Source organism: Hakea prostrata, chromosome 5, assembly GCF_041222555.1.
Source record: "Hakea prostrata isolate BN-2017 chromosome 5, UWA_Hpros_2, whole genome shotgun sequence".
NCBI lineage: Eukaryota > Viridiplantae > Streptophyta > Magnoliopsida > Proteales > Proteaceae > Hakea > Hakea prostrata.
This window is the reverse complement of record NC_142604.1, coordinates 45254177-45275465: the sequence shown is the minus strand read 5'-3', so window position 1 is coordinate 45275465 and position 21289 is coordinate 45254177. Positions and strand designations below refer to the sequence as shown.

Sequence of the window (21289 nt, the reverse complement as noted above, 5' to 3'; positions counted from 1 at the left end):
GTCCTATGATTGCATTGTATGCTGATAAATCTCGTACGACCATGAAATTAGTCTGTATGATTCTATCCCGCGGATGCTCTCCAATCCGTAGCTCTAATCGGATCGTTCCTTCTGCTCGGGTTGATGATCCCGTGAAACCATAAAGCTGGGTTTCGCATGGGACAAGCATGTTTTCATTTAGCTTCATTTTTTTGAACGCATCTAAAGATAATATGTCTGCTGATGATCCAGTGTCTACCAGCACTCTATGAATTTCAGTTCCTTCTAGGAGAATTTTGACTACCAAGGCATCATCATGAGGGATTGTGATATCCCTTAGATCCTTGGAAGAGAAAATTATTGGCTCAGTAGATATATTTTTATGGGTTTCAGTATTCCCAATATATCGTACTTTTCTTTTTGCTTGTCGATTTGATTCTTCTATCGGACCACCAAATACAGTATAGACTGGAGATCTTTTTCTTTGTTTTTCATCCGCCTCAGGTCGGCGTTTGGCCGGACTTCTTCTTTCTTCTCTGTGGCTCGACCTTTCTCTCTTCGGGATAGGGTTGTCATGTGGTCGGCCATCTTCTTTAGATTGGATATATTTCTTTAAGTGTCCTCGGGAGATTAAGTTTTCTATCTCCGTCTTTAGATTTTTGCAATCGTCCGTTCAATGGCCGTGATCTTTGTGATAGTCACAATACTTTCGTTTATCACGCTTTCCTGGCGGTGCTCGGATTTTATCCGGCCACTTCATATGTCCTTGATTTTTGATTTGCATCAAGATTTCGGATATTCTTGTATTCAGTGGTGGAAGATTACTAATCTCCTGCTTTTTTGGAGATTCTGCTCGTCCTTTCTTGGTCGAGCTTATCCCTAACATCCTGGTCGATTGAACCCTTTCTCGACTGCTTCTTCTTTCGACCCTTGGTTCTCTTTTTCGAGATTCTATGGTTTCCGAAATCTCTGCTTGTTTGTGACATCTTTCACTTAGTTCCGCATATGTTTTTGGCATATCTTGGAGCAGCCGCTCTAGCAATCCTTCATGAGTAATTCCTTGGTATAACGCATGAAAGGCAATTTTCTCGTCCATGCTTTCAATTTGCATGGTAAGATTATTGAATCTCTGAAGAAAACTTCGGATAGATTCCGCTCTACCTTGTTTTATAGAAAACAAAGTATCTTCTCTTTTCTTCAATCCGACTCCTCCTTGGAAACGCTGCACAAACACTCGTCCCATTTGATCGAAACTCATAATCGAACCGCTTGGCAATGCCGGGAACCAGTCCAATGCGGAACCGGATTAAAGAGGCTGCAAAACTTTGGCACATGGCTGCCTCATTATGCTTATAAATTGACATGGTCGATCTGTAGCGAGTGATGTGATGTTTTGGACATTGCGATCCATCGAACAATATGAAAGTTGGGCACTTGAAACTCTTTGGTATTTCCGCCTCAGAGATAGCTTGGATGAAAGGATCCTCTTTTAGAAAAGCATATAGCTCTTCTTTCTTTGGATCGTTTAACTTGTTTACCTTCTCGTCTAACTCTTTGATTTGTTTGCTCAAACGATCTTCCCGCTTGTTCGGTCCGGACTCAACCCTCTTGTTTTTTGGTTCTTTGAGAGGATCGTTGCTACTTCCACGATCATGATCTTCATTGAACGAGAGGATCTTTATTTGGAATTTCTTTCTCAGATGCCCGGGATTTTTCGCCTACCTTCTCTTTTGACTTCTGTCCGTCTTCTAGAGATGGTCGAGGCGTTCGATCAGGAAGGACCGAGTGGTTATTTTTGCTTCCCTCCAATATTTTTTGAGTATTTTTAGGATCTGCATTAGGGGCAATTATATGACCCACGGCCATCCTGAGTAGTTCATTCATGGAGGATAATTCCTCCCGAAGCTTTATTTGTTCCTTCTGGAGTGTCTCAACTTGATTTGCTAATGCTCCATGATTCGGGTGCTCGGGGTTTTTCTTCCCCTGATCGGTATTTATCTCTACCTGGTCGGAATTGATTTCCACCTGGTCGGGAATTACCGATTTTTCAGGTTGAGGAATTCCCTTCGAAGCATCATCCTCTACCTCCTTCTGGTTTACAGCCTTCACTTTCGATCGCACCATGACTTTTTGATGCAGTTCCCACAGACGGCGCCAATTGTTGATACGGAATCTCGCTCGTCCTTCCCTGTCACGAACCTGCAAGATACGAGCTCGACCTTGAGAGGTCGAGGTACGTCTCCGACGAACAAGTCAGTACCAATAATATGATCTCAACTACTCAATAGAGAATTCAAGTAATTGATCACAAGAAGTATGAATACCTCCCCTCTAGTGTTTACCAGAGGTCTTTATATAGTGTATGGTGATAGAGTTATATTCGAAATAACCTGCTATGAGTTATTGTAGGATAGTAACTCTTTTAGAAGAGTCCTTTTACCTAACTAACTCTCTTTTCCAGTTGTTTGGTGATAGGAGTCTACCTATACCAGGCCATCTCAATAAGTGTGGTCGGTCCTACCATGAATCGCCTGGCCGGATCCTGCTGGGTTGTAATCCGCTGGTCGGCGTCATCCCTTGGTGGCGGGGGGGGCGGCCCTTTTTTCCCTCCCGGGGGGGCCCCACCCCCCGAAGCAAGTCTCTTCTCGTTTTTATTACTCTTTGCTTCTCAAATTCTTTTTAAATTGAGCATAATGTGTTAGATTGATTCATTGATCAAATAAATGTTTAAGATTTTAGCGGGATTAGAATGAGAAACAACAGGATAAAACCATATGATGGAGGGGATGTGGCGGGTGGTGGTTGCTAGTAGAGAGAGGAGGAGGTGGTGATTACCGTCGGTGAGGTTGCTGGCAAAGAGTCGGGGAATCAAGTGAACAAGGAGTCCTTTTGTAAATTTAAAAAAACTTAAAAGAAGTTCGGTAAAAAATTTCCTTACACTCCATGGGCAAAATGGTATTTTCAAAGTCAAAGTTAACAAGAAAACTAACGTCGATTTTTTGTAATATTTTAAATTGAGAAAATTGAACTAATCGAAATATTTGCCACTTAAGTGGGCAAACAAGAGTCTGGACTCTGAACCCAACTTAAGTGAACAAAATAAAAAAAAAAACTTTATATTTTAATTTAGTCTCAACCCTTTAATATGATCTATCCAACTACTAACTCCGGGAAGCATGCATGTATGCTTCCAAGATAACGCACTTTCCTCTCCCATTAAAATGTATAAGAACATCAACTTTTGAGTCTATATTCTTTTGGGGAGGATATATAAATGCTTATTAGTCCAAATAATCAAAAATGTCATGCCCTTTATTCTTTTGCTTTGATTATTTTCTTTTATGAAAAAATAATATATATGAAAAGTTTCAAAAGAAAAAGACAAACTACGTACAAGGGAGAGAGAAAGGGGAGGGGGAAGAAGACTCAATAGTTCAATCTAAATTGGGTAATTTTCATCTGGATCTTGAGGTTTGATTTATGTCATTTTTAGTCCAAATAAATGGACACTTTGCATCTGCTTCCCCTAAGGTATCTAATAAGATTAATTAAGGACAAATTGTAATTTTTATGACCAAAATACCCTCATCTCTATTTTACCATATGATTTGTATCATATGTCTTTCACAATTAAATTCAACGGTGAAAATAAAAAGCGTGGGTATTTGCATCTTGAAAATTTATGAATAATGATGGAGAGGGTGAGGGTAGGAAGAGGAGGATGGTGGGTGGTGGCAGCGGTGGTGGTGATGATGGGGAAGGGAGAAGCACAGCTGCTGTAGAACTTCTACTCCTTCAGTTGCCCAAACTTGGAATCAGTTGTGAGGGAGGTGGTGATCACGAAGATAAGCCAGACATTCGCCACTATTTGAGTTGTCGAAACCCAGGGTTGAGAACAGTGAATTTTTATTTGAGTTGTCAAGAACTTCAAATTTCTAGTAATCTTTGCATTGCTTGTTCTTAAAAGACTACCCTTTCTGTCAAAGCTTTGACAGAAAAAGGGTATTCTCGTTGGCGTCCTTGAGATGTTGAATAGCCATGCCTGAATTCTGAACCCTAATTGCCGTTCCCGCCTCCAATTTTCCAAACCAAGGTGCCACATCCAAAATCCCGATTTGCCTTTGAAGGGAATATAACCCTATGTACATGCTTTTTCTTGGCGTGGATACTCTGTTTTCTCTTACCAGCACAACGTCTATTAAAGGAACCAAAACCCTTTTTACCAGCACTGATCGGTTTCCCAATTCCGGTGAGTACAACAAGAATATCCAGGACATCAAACAGGCTCTGATGCCTCATAATCAGATGCCGTAGATGAAGAAGATCTATAAAATCGTTGCCGATTGATTAGATCGAGATCTCGGTCGTAATCGTTGTGCTTCTGAGGATCGGCGAGTGTTGAATAGGCAGCGTGGATCTTCATGAATTCATCCGCAGATGTTCCTTTCCGGTCGAACGCAACTGCATCTGGATGACATAGGCGTGCCAAACCTAGAATCAATTGTGAGGGAGGTGGTGATCACAAAGATAAACCAGACATTCACCACTATTCCTTTAACTCTCCGTCTCTTCTTTCTCTTTTTTTTTTTATACTAAAATATCTCACTCTTTTGATTTTCATCGTTGGAATTAATTGTAAGTACATGATGCAAATCTTGTTGTAGAATAGATGTGAGGATATTTTAGTCATAAATCACAATTTGTCCTTAATTTATGTTATTGAATACTTCAGGGGAGGTAGATGCAAAATGTCTATTTGTTTGGACTAAAAATGACATGGACCGAACCTCAGGGGGTCCAGATGAAAATTACCCATCTAAATTCTAAGTAATAATAATATGTATGTTCTTTGAGGTATCATCAACCGGGAAATGGACAATCATGAGCTGTAGCTTAGAGGATACATCAAAGCAGATGATTTACCAAATCAAATCTAAAGATCTAGAATTAGATGCTTTTTTCTTCGGTTCTTATCTAGATCCACTGAACTGGCAGCAAGTCATGTCTCTTTAGATTCTTTCCTTCCATAGCTTCTTTACTAAAATGGGAGGTTTATTTTGTGAATTTATTTTGCAAATCTAGGTAAAATGTTTAAGATTGGGTAAAAGAAGGGACTTTATTTTGTAAATTTATAAAATATCAAAGACTTGTGTATCATTATCAATTTATTCACCACGTTGGATTGGTTTTTATATGGGTGGCAATGTGGCATAATCATTAGCTGCAGGCACTAAGACTGCTGCAAATAAAAATCCAAGAGAAAAAAGATGGTTTAAGTCTTCCTAACCATTCCAAAAATAAATAAATCATTGATCAAGTTTAAAATTGTTAAAAGATGATATATAGAAAATTATTTTAACCTCGCAAATGTGAGAACTGCTAAAATACTGTTTACTTTCAACGAGAAATTTTATCAAATGCTTAAAAAAATTGTCTTTGCTTTAAGAAACAAGAAAAACTGTTCCTGGTGCTTTTTGAAGCAGATGCATAGGTGGGTTAGAGCGCATTTGATAACCCACCTAAAAATTGTTCTTGAGTAAGGGCCCAATTTACAGATCCAGACTTTCATTTAACTCATTAAAAAGACACTCAAGATTCAAGAAACTAATAATCTCTAAAAGTTCTTGAAGATCTGGTAAATTCTACACAATTAAGAAAACAACTAGAACTAGTGAGAGAAATGGGTTGAGAGTGAATCATTTGGCCCAGAAGGTGATATTTACGTCTCTACATTGTTTTCCACAATAACACAGAGATATATCCATGAATCATCTTTCTTCAGATCTCCTTGCAGTTCCAACTATGAGTTAGCTCTTTAAGCATAGCCCTAAGTCGCTTCTGCAACACAAAAAGTGCAAGAGAAAATCTTAATCATCTAAATGATTTGGAATATTGATATTCCAGATTCAAATGCAGATGCAAAGTTAAATTTAGAGCTGGAATCGGATTCATTAAGAAGAAAAAGGGTAGGGAATGTAATGCTTACACAGAAGTGGTTTGAGCGATTCTTTCTAGCTTCAGATTTCTTATCTGATCTCTCGTGATCTGGTAGAATGGGTTCACAATCTTCCTTGCTTCTCATTAGGTTTAAGATCCTTCGGAAGAAAACCCGGAACTTCGTTCTAGAGTTTCTCTTTTTCTTGGGTCTCAAATTCATCTCCATCCATCCAATCTCCTGAGAATGAGAGCTCCTTAGCTGTCGAGAATGGGCAAGAAGCTGTGCCTTACGATCAGAACCATATCCTGTTGATACTGAAGGTTTAGAGAAGCAACGCTTTCGCGTATTTGATTTGCAGGAACTGGGTTTTGAATCTGGTTTGTGGGTTGCAGCAGTAGTTGATGATTCAACATAGAAAGTGACAATGACGTCGCCATGATTCTTGCTAGACTTCTTCTCCCTTCTCTCTTTCTCTTCCTTTTCCATTCCCATTGAAACCAGTGTTTTTTGGGAATCAAGAACAAAACTTCAACGTGTGAACGTTAATAGCTTTCAGTTGTAACAAAGCTAGTCAGTTTCGGCATTTCTCTCTCTCCTCACGTAGATATTGGATATATTCATGAATTAACCAAAAAAATGAAAAATAAATTTAAAGAATTAATATCAATTAAAGTAACAAGATCAGGAATGATAAGTATGATACAGTAACAAATAATCTATGTCAGGCATGAACAAATGGTGTCCAACTGTGATTTATGTAATTCCATTTCCATAGAACATAATTTTTTGGAAATGTCAGAGATTAATCGCTTACTTTGTAATGATTGGGAGAATCAATGCAAGAAGAAGAAACAGTAGAGGATTCATTGTTCCAAATTGTATTTTTGAACGAATCCTTTTAGAGATCTGATATAATAAATATAGACATTCAAGGACTAGTGTAATCAAACACTGATTTGATGAGGATTACCTGAAAAAGAAAGCAACGATTTGATGAGCTGTAGAAGACCAGTTCTACCAATTATAAGAAATTACAGGGAATTTTAGAATTTAATGTTTTTTTTTGGTAGCTGAGGTTCATCTAAGCTAACTTGCGCATACTTCGATTACATTCTCAGGAGGAGCTTTGTTGTCCACAAGGGTCAAATCCATGACGTCTCCACTGATAATATGGATCTTACCACTCTACCAACCCTGCTTTGACAAAAATGTTCATATTATTTCTATTCGCAACTAATGAAAGGGAATTTAAAAGGTTATTCATGAAAATACAAAAGTTGAGTGAGTATCTACGAACTCATAGAAGAACTAAATTATTCCATTACATTGGCTACCAGCAACTGTGGCAAGAACATTCTTGGTACCTAGGTAGTTCTCGAAGATTTTTTATTTCCATCAACCCATAGGTAGGAATAGAGTGGAGATTGCCCACCTGGTCTAATATGTGGGACCCATGAGCTCAAAGGTCAGAGCTAGTTCCATACTCCTATGTAAAATCCTCAGCCGCGCAAATTTAGGTGGCCATCCAGTGGCCAAGTTGGATGTGTGCCATGCGGCCATCCAAAATTTTGATCGTTAGTTTTTTATAGATGCTTAAACCCGGTTCTAAAGCGGATCCACATCCTCTGTAATTCCTTTCCCTACAATTCCCTGTAATTCCCTCATAGGATTGTGCCACGTGGCATTTAAGTAATCCAAAGGTTACCCAACAAACTAGAATTTAAATAACATTCAAATTTATGGGTGAGTTTAAATAAATTCAAATTTAGTTTAAATTAGATAGCCTTTGGATTACTTAAATGCCACGTGGCACAATCCTATGAGGGAATTACAGGGAATTGTAGGGAAAGGAATTACAGAGGATGTGGATCCTTCTAAAGCAAAGCTGATATAGTTTATCCTATCAAAATACAAAATCGACTTACTTTGAGAGGGGGAAAACTGCAATTTCGATCAAACTCGTCTGTAGGGATGAATGGGGGAAACGAATGTGAAGAGGCAACTAAATTTGCTCCTGTTCTTCTCCCCGATCAAGCTTTCTAAAGGCAAATTATAGTTTCTCATGGTAAAATTTATGCAGGAAAAAACACAAATGATTAAGTGATCCCAAAGTTGTATGGAATTTTCCAATCATTCTATAAACAGTCTGTATAGTTTGCATTTACATTCTAAAGTGGTGTCATCCCTATGGAAAATTTCCACTCCAAATCACTCAATACCTTCATCTCTATAGGGTTTTGTGATCACACACACATACTCTTTGAGGAATCATCAGGTAGGAAAAGAAAACAAAACATGAAAAGTAAAAGTCAGTTAATTGGGACCCCAACAGCTCAAGAACATAACTTTCCTGAGCAACCCTTTGATTGCTTCAAACTTCTAATCTCCAACCTTTTTAGCAGATTTCAACGTCGAAGTCGTCACCGGAGAAGAAGACACCTTTTTAGCTTCTGAATAGGATCGAATATCGCCTTTGACATGCTGATGAAGCGATCTCATAACATAATTACATCTATAAGATGCCTCGATCCTTCAATACCTCCACAAGTCCAACACTCGCAGCTACGATCCAAACTTTGCTAACCAAACTCATCTCTGTTTCGATATTGAAATGAAAATGCTTACTGTCAAACTTTAATCAATTGAAATTGCGGTTTTTTTCCTACTCAAAGTGAGTCGGTTTTGTGTTTGGATTGGATAAACACTATCAGTTTTGCTTTAAAACTGGGTTTACGATAATTGGTTTATGGAGAATGCATTTGTCAAAACGATGATCAAGATTTTTTAGATGGCCACATGGCACACATCTAGTGTGGCCGCTGGATGGCAGCCAAAATTTGTGCTGAGAGCGGATCAAAACTCCTAGAGGAGATGTCCTCTTGAGAAAAAATTATCTAACTTGTCACATCCTCCCAACCAGTATCCTATCTGCGATACCCGGAGGTGCGATCCACAAATCCCAGCCAAGTTTAGGGCGATCATATACCCACATTAAACAATAACATAATCACGAGCAAATGATAATCACTGTATAAATATATTAAGAAACATATCAAAGAAAGATCTCAGAATAAATCTCAAAGTATAATCAGAGTGCGGAATAAAATGATACCAATCAAAGAATAACTATAGAGTATAGTGGAAAATAACTCCATAGGTCAAATGCGGAAGAGTAAATCAAATCTCTAAAGTAACTCTAAAGCTATTACAATTGAAATAAACTAAGAATAAGAATAAGACTATCCTATTCAAATTCTTCTATAGGCTCTTCATCTTCTTCTTCTTCTTCTTCAACCTTTGTCTTCTTTGCCTTGGGCTTATGCACTTGCATCAACATCTAACTCACTATCCCAACGGCGAGCAAGACAGTGTCTACTACTATCAATAGGAGCCTTCAAAGTGGTCCATACAGGTGCACGGGTTGTACCACTGGTCAGTAGCTTCTCCCATTGAATCCGCAATTGTATCATGTAAGGAACGATCCTCCGTACTAGTGCACGGGATCTCTTTCGAACCTGCAAAGTCATCTAAAACATATCCCCTAAAGGGTGAGCTCAACATAACTCAGCAAGTAGTTTAATCATAATAAACAACTACAAGTAGTTCAGAACAAACATGATGCGATGATATGAGACAATGAATGCAAGTATGCTTCTAACTCTATATATGCTGGTCTCTAGTGGCAGACACGCATTAAGATAGAACACCATACTCCTCTGGGTAGTCTCAGTCCCTCTTCCTTCACGGCTCTGATGTACATCTTTTGGGTTCTCTGCGGTAATTGGGTCAGGGCATCCTCTCTTGACATTCCATGGCTTGGGTTTAGGTTACCACTATCGCTTACCACCATTGGTATGAGTATTGGCGCATGTCAGGGTTATACCTTGTCCAATGCAAGTCATCTACTGAGTCACATTTTGTGAAATCCAGCCCTATCCTAACCCTGACCCTGACCCGGACCCGGAAACCTTGTTGTTTGTAGGTCCGAAGACGCCGAGTAAAGGAAGAAGCCAACTATGGGCCATCTCAGTGGAAGACATGGTGTTTGACCCAGAACCCATGGAAGTTGATGATGGCGTTCCATACTTGGAGGCTTGTTCAGAACTAGAAAGGAAACTGCAGCTTGATAAAGATGAGTCTAGTTGATGGACTTGAAGTATAGTTAGACATGATTCGAAGGCATTTCTCTATACTAGGTAAAGTCATATGTTGTGTTGGGAGAAGCTCATTAGGTTTGGACTTGAGTTGGGCCTTCAATTCCCTGTGTTTGGTCTTGCTGTCTGGCTTGGTCGACTGGGTGGTCGATTGGGCCAATCGACAGAGCCAGAAATCCGAGAAAATCCTCTGTTTAGGGTTTTTAGTTCTCTATTTAAGTGAACTTTGTATTTCTTAGTATCCTCTGCCTCCAAAACTCTCATAGAATGTGGGAAGACTCTCTCAAAGCTTTCCTTGGTGAACTCGAAGAACTTTTGCAAGATCTCAAGCTTCTCATCTCCGATTCTTCAATCTAAGGTTAGTGATCTCTCTCGTGTCATACAGATCTACTTCTTCTATGATTTATTCTTTATGATTGAGACTATGAAGATGATGCTGCATTCTGTGTTAGCAACCATCACTTCATTGATCTCCTTCCATTCTCAAGGTTTAATGACATTTACATTGATCTTCGCCATGATCCTTGTAAAACCCTCATGAAACCATGATCTCCCTTTTTATTCAATTTCTTAGCATGACTAGATCTGTTTTGCATGATGTTATCATGTATGATCTCTTGCTTGTCATCTACTGGAATGAGATCTGATTTTCTTAGTTTTCCTTTGGATTCATAGTATATTTTTCATCGAAAACTAGGGATTTTTACCAAATTAGAGTGTCATGATTTCAAATTAGTAAGTAGTGTTTTTGATCATTGTATGGCTAATCTATACTACTTTAGTGTTAGAATACTGTTCTAGAGGTTTCCTCCAAGTTTCGGATCTTGTAGATTGAGTTTCAGATCAAAATTTACTTTTTTGCTTCGTACTGACTCAGGTGGTCGATTGGACCGAGCTACCAACCAATCGACCAAGCAAGTTGGTAGCTCTGTTTTCCGCTCGATTTGATTCGTTTGATCTCCAATCTTTTAGGCCTCTTTCCTAATATTGTATATATGATTGTTTAGGGTTTATTTGCTAAGTTTGGAACCTCTCTCTTTGATCTTTGGATAATCATCAATGCTATTTAAGGTAAGGACAATTATTTCCATAATTACGTATATAGATTGCGTGAATCTTAGTTTCTATTTTGGATTTTCTTAGATTCACTACCATAAATATATTTTCTTATTATTCTATTACTGATGCAAGTATGTTGACTACAGTAGTATCATGATTCATGTATTCTTTTGATTATGAATACTTAGTCTTATCAGTTACATATGCGATTGATCATGTTTATGTGAATCTTTCTATATGATGAGATATTGGTTGTGTATGTGGTGACTGATTTGAGAATGTGAATGATTAGGTATGATTTGGGATTGGGAAATGTCCTTTCGACATTTTTGTTCTTGGACATCAGTGGGAATAGTATGGGATGTTTCCAATGATGCCCTTTGACACCTTCCCGAATTATTGATTGTCATACCTAGGGCTGTCTAGCAGTGTTTGGCTAGGATGTCCCCGTTATATCAGACTAGATTCAGAAGGGTATTGAGACCGAACGACCCATGGTAGCAATGGAGATTCATGGGCGCTCAAGGCTGATAACCAATCCGTGAGAGGACATGAATCACATTGTGGATACTCGTGAGAGGCCATTTACTGGTAGAGTTGCAAATAGTAGACTTGGGCTCATGGGCGCTCAAGACCGGTAACCAATTCGTGATGGGACATAAGAGCTTCCCGTCCGTTATTTGTGGATGACCAGTAGGGTTGATGAGTCTGTAGTCAGGGACTATGCTGACTTTAGTGTGAAGGATACCGGAAACGATAGCCAGGGGCAAGGAATGGACGTGTCTGGATCTGAGTTGATATGACTAAGTAGATGACTTGCATTGGGCTAGGTTTTACTTTGACATGCACCAGTACTTAGACCAATGGTGATGTGATCAGAGAGCGGTGACTTATACCCCAGCCATGGATTGTCTTGAGGGATGTCAGACCCACTACCAAATGGCATTGTGTGATTGAGACCTTCCTAAAGAAGTATGGTGCTATGACTTAAAGCATGTCTGCCTATAGAGACCAGCATACATAGAGTTAGATTCATACATACATTGTCCGTTTCATATCGCATTGCATCATGCTATGTTCTGCAATCATGTTATTTATGTTGTTGTGGATTAATTTGCCTTGCTGAGTTCTTTTGAACTCACTCCTTTTTGTGCAATCTCTTTTGTTAGAATACTCTACAAGTACTAAATATTATGAAGGACAATATGAGGAAGCACAAGCTAAAGAAGCGTACTACACGCAAGGTGTAGGCAACAATGAAGATTTCTTTGATGATTCCTCGCGTGATCATGACACGTACCATGATTAGCCCTAATGTGGAGTGGGAACGTCCAAGTTTGATTGATGAAGTCTACATCTATGAAGACGTTCTTTATAAAATATAAGACTCTTAGTTTAGTTTGACTTTCTTTTCTTTACTTTCCTTTGAGAACAGTTGTGATTCTTTTTAGATTTATGAGCTACATTCCGCTGTAACTGTGGAGTGAGATTCCGCCTCACTCAACTCCTTTTTGATTTATATACATCTGGTATCATTTTTTTGCACTCTGATTACATTGTCATTTCTTTCCTTATTTGGATCTCTTGTTCATATTATTATACATTGATTATATTTTGTTCATGATTATGTTATTGCCTATGTGGGAGGATGATTTCCTTGATACTTGATCTTGGGGACTGTGGATCACACACTCGGGTATGCCAGATAGGGTACCGGCTGGGTGGATGTGACACATTTACTTGGAGTTGAATACCTCCCTTTCGTGGACCAGACAGTTTGTTCCGGTATGATAGCCTCCCTTCCGTGCCTAGGCAGTCCGTTCTGGTATCTCCCTCCCTAGAGTCACTGTCTCCCTCTCAGCTAAGTAGACTCTTAACCCTATTGGTCATCCACATATAATAAACGAGAAGCTCTCATGTTCTCTCATGGGTTGGTTATCACTCTTGAGCGCCCATGAGCCCATGCTTACTATATGCAACCCTACCAATGAATGGCCCCCACAATGTGATTGTGTCCTCTCACGAGTTGGTTACTGGTTTTGAGTTCCCACCAATCTCCATTGCTGCCACGGGTCACTTGGCTTCAATACCCCTTCCGATAGGGTCAGATATAACAGGGTTTTCCCTAGCCAAACTCATCTAGACCAATCCTAGGTATGTCATCCAGTAGCTACGAAAAGCGCCAAGGGGCACCATAGGAATGTGTCCCATACCACCTCTATTTGTGTCCAGTGACAGAATCGCCAAAAGGGCATTCCCCATTTCACAACCATAACGTAGGCAATTACATCCCATCATGATTCCATAATTATCATATAAAAGTCCATTCACAATCCCATCATTCATATTCAATACAAGCATGTAAATCACATCATGAATAGCATACTGTAATTATAGAAGTAAAGCAGTATAGAAAAGAGTTCTGATCAATAGCTATCATATGCAAACAGGATCTAACAAAGTATATAATGTAATTATGTCAATTGTGAGTGAGCGTACTCACCTTGAATTCACTTCGTAATCTTCGAGAAAGAGATCAAAGGGCAAGTCCAAAATCACCAAAACAACCCTAAACAAACATGTAGAGAGTATAAGGAACAAATCCTAATGACCGGAGACAAAACGGAGACAAAACAGACAAAAGTTGTTGTCTGGGCTCCCTTTGGTTGCTTGGCCCTTTGGTAGCCTGGGGCGACTAAAGCAGGCGACCAAAGCTTCTGTGTATAGACAACAAACTCCGAAATTGGTCGAAAACTCATCATTTGAAGTTTGAACACTCCGAAATTAATAGAAAAATTCTAAAATAATATATTAAGACTATCTATGATGATCTAAACATCAAACAAGGTCATTGGAATATAAATCTAATAAATCACATAACAGGCTTGATGTGCAAATTCTCACGAAAAGACTAGAATGAATGGAGATTCATTTTAGAGATAAGAAAAAGGTAGAAAATGGTTATAAAACAACATAAAAACAGATCTAACGTAGATTAACACTCAAACAACTCTAGTAAGAATAGATCATGGTCTCATGTTTGGTTAAACATCGAAATCACACTGTGTTGTTCATGGAAAGAATAGAGTGAACCCATTCACGCTAGGACTATGAGGATCAGAGATTAGATTATTATAGTAGTGTAAGACCTTCCTCACAATCAAAACAAAGAGTAGAAACAATAGAGAACATAGATCAATAGAGAATAGAATCGAATACTAACCTTGTAGAAGAATATTCAATGGAGGGACTTCTTTTGGATGCTTGGAATCAACCTTGGGCTTGAGGAGGAAGCTCTAGGGTTCTTCTCACGTTCTCTAATAGCTAAGAGACAAAGTGGTACGAATTAGATTGAAGTTTAAATATATAGGGCTCCAAAAACTTAATTTCCCCCAAAATAGACGATTTTGTCCCTGATCAGCTTTGGTCGCTTGCCTTGGTAGCTTGAGGCCACCAAAACAATCGACCAATGCAGTGCTTTAGGTCAAATTGCTGAATTTTGGTTTCCGGAAGCCAAATTCACCACTTGGGTCCTCAACCAACTTAAGAAAGTGTCTTACTTGATTGTGTAGGACCTTTCAAAGGTATCAACACCATACACAAAGTCCATTTTCGAAGTCCATCTCCATTCAAGCAACATCTTCTCTCAAAGTCATTCAAAGTTTCCATAATGAATCTTTACCAACAATCTCCATTGGTTATAGGTCAGAGTCAATGTGTTTAATTGAGAGGGTCCACAGCTGTCTTCTACCTTGACTTCAGGTCTTTGAATCTACACCATAAATTTCTAGATTAGGGTTGGGTGGGATTTCAAATCATAATTCAATTGGTACGTTAAACATTGACAAATGGTCCAAAGGAAATCTTCACATTAAAGCAAGTGGCATCTTCCTGGAAAGCTCTCTTGATAGTCAAAGTACAATTGGACAAAATCAAATTTTGATGAATGTGTTCTTTGGAAAATCCTAGCATTGATGCAAATAGCATTAAATGTTGGATAGTGTTCTTTGAAAACTTTTGTCATTGGAGCAAGTGGCGTCCCGAGGGAGAGCCAATCTCATATAGTAGAAGATTCCTTGGAATTAAGACTCAGTCAAATAGAGGACTTCCCCACCTTTCTTGTTCCCATTTGTAGAAAATAGATTTTGCTTGTGGTTTGTAGTTGATGTTGATCATTCAATATAGACACCAATGATGGCAGCGATATATGATTCTTGTTGATTTTCTCCTTTTTCCGGCCTCACCCATTGAAGCCAAGGTTTTGTTTTCTCTCTCATGTATTTAGTAGTCTATATCAGACATGACACTAGACTAGAGGTAGTCGAGATATAGCCAATATTATATCGTCAAAAAATAATCCTATATGAAAACCATAGTTGCTACACTCTCAAGTTTTAATCCTAAATGTCCCACCAGATGATACAAATATCATGGATAGTTAAAAAAAAAAAATTGTACTTTAACCACCTAAGTTGATATCAATTCAATTTGAAAATACCTTAGAAAACTATACAATTGTTAGAGTTTAGGGTTTAAGCACAAAGTTGCTTAGAGTACTACACCCTAAATATCTAGTTTAGAATACCAAACCCATAGCTTTTAGCTAGTATTTATAGAATAACACAAGGTTCTATAATTAATTAGACACTCTCACAAAGGCCCATTATACTGTTGGATTATAACTAATTTAATTGTCTGTATGAACACATACGTTGGATATAACTCGAATACCTTAACCACATTTGAGCGGACTCAGATACCTCAACAACAGTTTCCAAGAATATCTAAGAAGGATGTCAAAATATATTGTAGGTGGGATTTTTTCTTTTTTCTTTTTTGCCTGGAAGGCCCAAATATTTGGTTAAGGTGAAATTCAAAGAGTATAAATTCTCTACCTACGAATAAAGGATTGTACTTTTCATATTTTTTCATCACAAATTAAGAGATTAGAGCTGAATTCTCTTTGTAAATATGTGATGAAAAACTGTAAATTTAAGGGAGCACAATCCTCCGTCCTCACGGGTAAAGACGATCCACATCTTCCAAACAGGACATTTCAGATTGGACAAAGAATCTTGCATAATATTAGTTCTTGTGACTGGGTCTTTGGTCAATCGGTTGGACTATTGGGGTTTCAAGATGTAGAATAACTTACCTTCAAAGACCATTCATCAACTTTCCTTGCCTTCTTTTTTCTATGATATGGTCAATTGGATTAGGTTTTCTGTATTCCTATGACTTTAATTAGCAAGATTGCTACTCAACTTCTTTCTTAGTGGTCCCCCTTGACTTCCTAAGCAATGTGATGTGAAGCCGTGGCTTCAAGAAGCTATTGATATTATCGAAGAAAAGATAATAACAGTAACAATTTGAACAAAGCCTATTTTATTTATCACCAAGTTTGAGAAGAAAAGAAAAAACAAAGTCACAAAACGAAGTTTTTCAAGTACTTCATGTTGTTTCTAATTGTTATCGGATCTACTGCATCACAACAAGAAGGCAATTATGAGATTAGAGGTGAATTCTCTTTGTAAATATGTGATGAGAAACTGTAAAGGGAGCACAATCCTCCGCCCTCACGGGTAAAGATGAGGGAGTTGATTTATTGAATGCACAAAGTGTTTCTTCACATTTCTTCTCTTCCACTAAAAGAATTTCCCGTTCATTTCAGTGACAATTCAAACAGGACAAATAATCTCGCATAATATTAGTTCTTGTGATTGGGTCTTTGGTCAATCAGTTGGACTATTGGGGTTTCAAGATGTAGAATCTTCACTGTCAACTTACCTTCAAAGACCATTCATCAACTTTCCTTGCCTTCTTTTTTCTATGAAAAGGATTGTGATCGATATGGTTAGTTGGATTTAGTTTTCTGTATTCCTATGACTTTAATTAGCAAGATTGTTACTCGACTTCATTCTTAATGGTCCCCCTTGACTTCCTAAGCAGTGAGATGTGAGGCCGTGGCTTCAAGAAGCTATTGATATTATAGAAGAAAAGATAATAACAGTAACAATTTGAACAAAGCCCATTTTATTTATTACCAAGTCTGAGAAGAAAAGGAAAAACAAAAGTCGCAAAACAATGGTTTTCAAGTACTTGCTGTTGTTTCTAATTGTTATCAGATCCACTGCATCACAACAAGAAGGTGTTGGTTTCACCTACAATGGCTTTCGAGGAGTTAACTTGAGCTTGGATGGCTTAGCACATATTACACAAAATGGTCTCCTGACGTTGGTGAACACCACAAAGAGAGGGATGGGTCATGCCTTCTATCCCCAACCAATTTCCTTCGTGAATAAATCAAGTGGTAATGTTCTTTCCTTCTCTACCACTTTTGTATTTGCTATGCTTTCTGAGTTAACAACAGTAACAGTAGGAGGCCCTGGAATTGTGTTCGTAATCTCACCCTCCAAAACATTCCCTGGGGCCTTAGCTAGCGGTTTTCTTGGTTTATTCAACAATACTAGCACTGGCCAGTCATCTAATCATATAATTGGAGTTGAGTTAGACACCATTCAAAACATGGAATTTAATGATATTGATGATAACCATGTTGGTATTGACATAAACGGCTTGAAGTCTGTTATTTCTATGCCAGCATCTTATTTTAGTGGCCAAGAGAATCGGTTTCTAAATATAAGCCTCAAAAGTGGAAACCTCATGCAACTCTGGGTTGAGTATGATGGAATAGAGAAGCAACTTAATGTGACTTTAGCCCCAATTTCCATCCCTAAACCAAAGATCCCACTGTTGTCCTTGATCATTGACCTATCTCAGACCATAGTGGATCCCATGTTTGTGGGTTTCTCATCATCTACTTCTACGACATTGGATGTACATCATTATGTGCTGGGGTGGAGCTTTAAGATGAAGGGGAAAGCTAAAGAACTCTCTCTCTCCCAACTTCCTAAGCTTCCTCCAATGGGATCTAAAACAAACTCAGGACTTTTTAACATTGGATTTCCTGTGATGGGTGTTAGTTTAGTGTTATTGTCTATCTTTACAATTCTATTTTTTGTAAGAAGGAAGAAGAAGTTTGCAGAAGTTCTTGAAGATTGGGAACTTGAATATGGTCCTCAAAGATTCAAATATAAAGATCTCTATACAGGAACTAAAGGATTTCATGACAAGCAGCTTCTGGGTATAGGTGGGTTTGGAAAAGTCTATAAAGGTATACTAACCAATTCAAAAGAAGTTGCAGTGAAGAGAGTATCACATGATTCAAGACAAGGGATGAGAGAATTCATTGCTGAGATTGTTAGTATTGGGAAACTGAAGCATCGGAATATAGTAACACTCTTGGGTTATTGCAGACGCAAAGGAGAGCTCCTTCTAGTGTATGATTTCATGCCTAATGGAGGTTTAGACAAGCTCATCTTTGATCAATCCGTAACCAAGCAAGTGTTGAGCTGGGATCAAAGGTTCCAAATAGTTAAAGGTGTGGCATCTGCATTATTATATCTTCATGAAGAATGGGAACAAGTTGTGGTTCATAGAGATGTCAAGTCAAGCAATGTGATGTTAGATGGAGAACTGAATGGGAAATTGGGAGATTTTGGGCTCGCGAGATTGTATGATCATGGTGGTGAACCTAGATCCACCCATGTGGTAGGGACGTTCGGTTATCTTGCACCAGAACTATCTACAACTGGTAAAGTAAGCCCTAGTATGGACGTGTTTGCATTTGGGATTTTTTTACTTGAAGTTGCTTGTGGAAGGAGGCCAATAGAGCCACAGGCATCAGAAGAGTGTATTGTGTTGGTGGATTGCGTGATTTCGAGTTGGTGTAAGGGCTTGATTCTTGAAACTGCAGATCCCAAATTGGAAATGAATTATAAAGCAGAAGAAATGGAGTTAGTGTTAAAACTTGGTTTGCTTTGCTCTCACTCCATTCCAACCTTGAGGCCAAGCATGCGAGAAGTTGTGCTTTATTTGAAGGGAGAGGTTCCTCTACCAACGGAGCCATTTTTGGGTGAGACAATTTCTATGCATTTAGAATATAAAGGTGGTGACTTCCATCTTTGGTGCCCTAGTCTTGGGAGTGCAGTGAGTCAATCACCATCATCGATTGCAGATTCTCTACTCTCGGGAGGACGTTGACTCTATCAAATAAAGATCTTCCAAGTCGTGGTTGTTGTTGTAGTTTCCTCCCAACTCCTGGTTCTAGGAGTATCTTGGATGTCCTTTTACAAGTACATGATCTAGACTTATCTGAGTAGTGGTTTATGTTGTTGTTGTTGGTCCCCCCCCCCCTTGGGCGGTTCTAGTGTATCTTGGATTTCCTTTCTACAAGTACAAGATCCGGACTCATCCAATCTTGTTTTCAACTTTACTAATGTGCAATTTGAATGTTAGATGAGTTTTGGTTTCAGTTAAAGTTGAAGATCTGATCTATGTTTTCTACTTTCATGTCATAATTAAACTTACGAGTTGCTTACTCAACTTATTCATTTGGCTGCTTGTCAACTGCAGAGTCAAATTTCATAGATATGATTTCTTATTTAGATTAATCTATAAATTCAATGAATGGTTAGTTCAATTTCATTTGAAGTTGAAGGTTCAAATTTTGTTTTGTAGCTTCATGCACACCAATTAGAGTAAGACGACTCCGAAGCTTTACTAAAAAGTAAAGGGAAGCAAAGAGATAACAACATGGAAACACAAGGTTTGAATACAAGCATCCGAAACAAGGAGAGGAATTTGATCAAGCTGTCATACATACATTAGACATGGTCATCCAAGCTAAGAAATTGGTCCATCGAATAACACCTTAGAAATAAAGCTATAATTACAACATCAACTAATAAGCTCACAGGATATGTAATACGTATCCACCATCACAATCTCTCGAATAAGTGAAAACATCTCAAGTCCCCACACTTCAACTTGTAGGCTTGGCATGAATGTCTTGGCACTAGGAAAATACCAAGAGCCGACAACTTCCTCAATGCAACAGAAATTGGAGTTGGAGGTAGATTCCATCAGACCAACTGCTTGGACAGCCAACAAAACCCCTATTAGTAGTGCTCCTAAATAGGGACCCCAGGTGCAAGAAAATGTTGGACTAGATGTGACCCAAATTCCATAGGAGATTGCTTCAAACCAGAGACCATCAAAGTTGACCAGATCTAAAGAGTAGGCACAACCATCTGAAAGTATAGTAGCAAACAAACCAAGGCGACAAGCACAGAGCTTGCGTGAAAACTCAATATTAGCGGTGCAATAACCTCCTTGCATTTTCCAACGTCTCCATCTCTAATAGCTCGACCCCATGAAACACCATCAGAAAGGATAAACGTTTTCCAAGTGAAGCCAGTGAAGCCTTCAAACGGTTTCTTGCACACTGGCTTTGGAAGAACCCCGGTGGAGATTAAGGACTGATGAACCTTCTTGCAAATCTAGTAGTTGTCTTTCTAGAACTCAATGGTCACAGAAGCAATAGTCATGAATGGAACCAGAAAACTAGGATGAGAACACCAAAAACAAAGAAAACTAAGATGAGAATACCAAAAACAACAAAACACAAAGAGGGAAAACATGCTACAAATGACGAAGGTTGACATGCCACTACGGCAGAGAAGAATCATGCTACAGGCGCAGAGAAGCTACATCTTGAAAAGTAACTGGTTGATCTGGAGACGAAAGTGGAGGGAAGGTTTTCCCCTCTCGCTACTAGGATTCCTACGGCTCCTTCCATTGATCTAGTGCTAGGTTTTCCGCCGTTGCAAGGCACTAGGGTTTTCCGCCACTTCTACTTATATTTGTTGTTATTCCTTTTTTAGATCTCTCTTCCTTGTGTGTGAATTTTGTGAACTCGGCTGCTAGGGGTTTTATGGCAACGTTTATGTTTCATTTCCTTGTTTTTAGGTATGAAACAATTTTTCCTGTTTTTATACATTTTTGTTTCTCATTGTTTCCAAGTGTGCAACCATGTACGGTCACAAAAAAATAAAATAAATCTATAAGATATTTATTTAGATTTATTTTGGATTCGGGAATTATTCAGATGGAGAATTATTCAAAATAATTCGATCAATTAATTTATTGATTCGGTCAAAAAAGAGGCAAATTGAACTTTGGATGCAGACTCAAAAATTATTGTTTAAGAAAAAGAAAATCAGGTAAAAATTTGGATGTTTAAGTCAAGCAAAGTTGT

The 21289-nt window shown here is 38.5% G+C and overlaps 1 pseudogene; it reads left to right on the top strand.

The window, feature by feature from the left end:
- The first annotated feature begins 17185 nt into the window (after positions 1-17185).
- On the top strand, positions 17186-19550 carry LOC149016096 (L-type lectin-domain containing receptor kinase IV.2 pseudogene; annotated as a pseudogene).
- The last annotated feature ends 1739 nt before the right edge of the window (positions 19551-21289 follow it).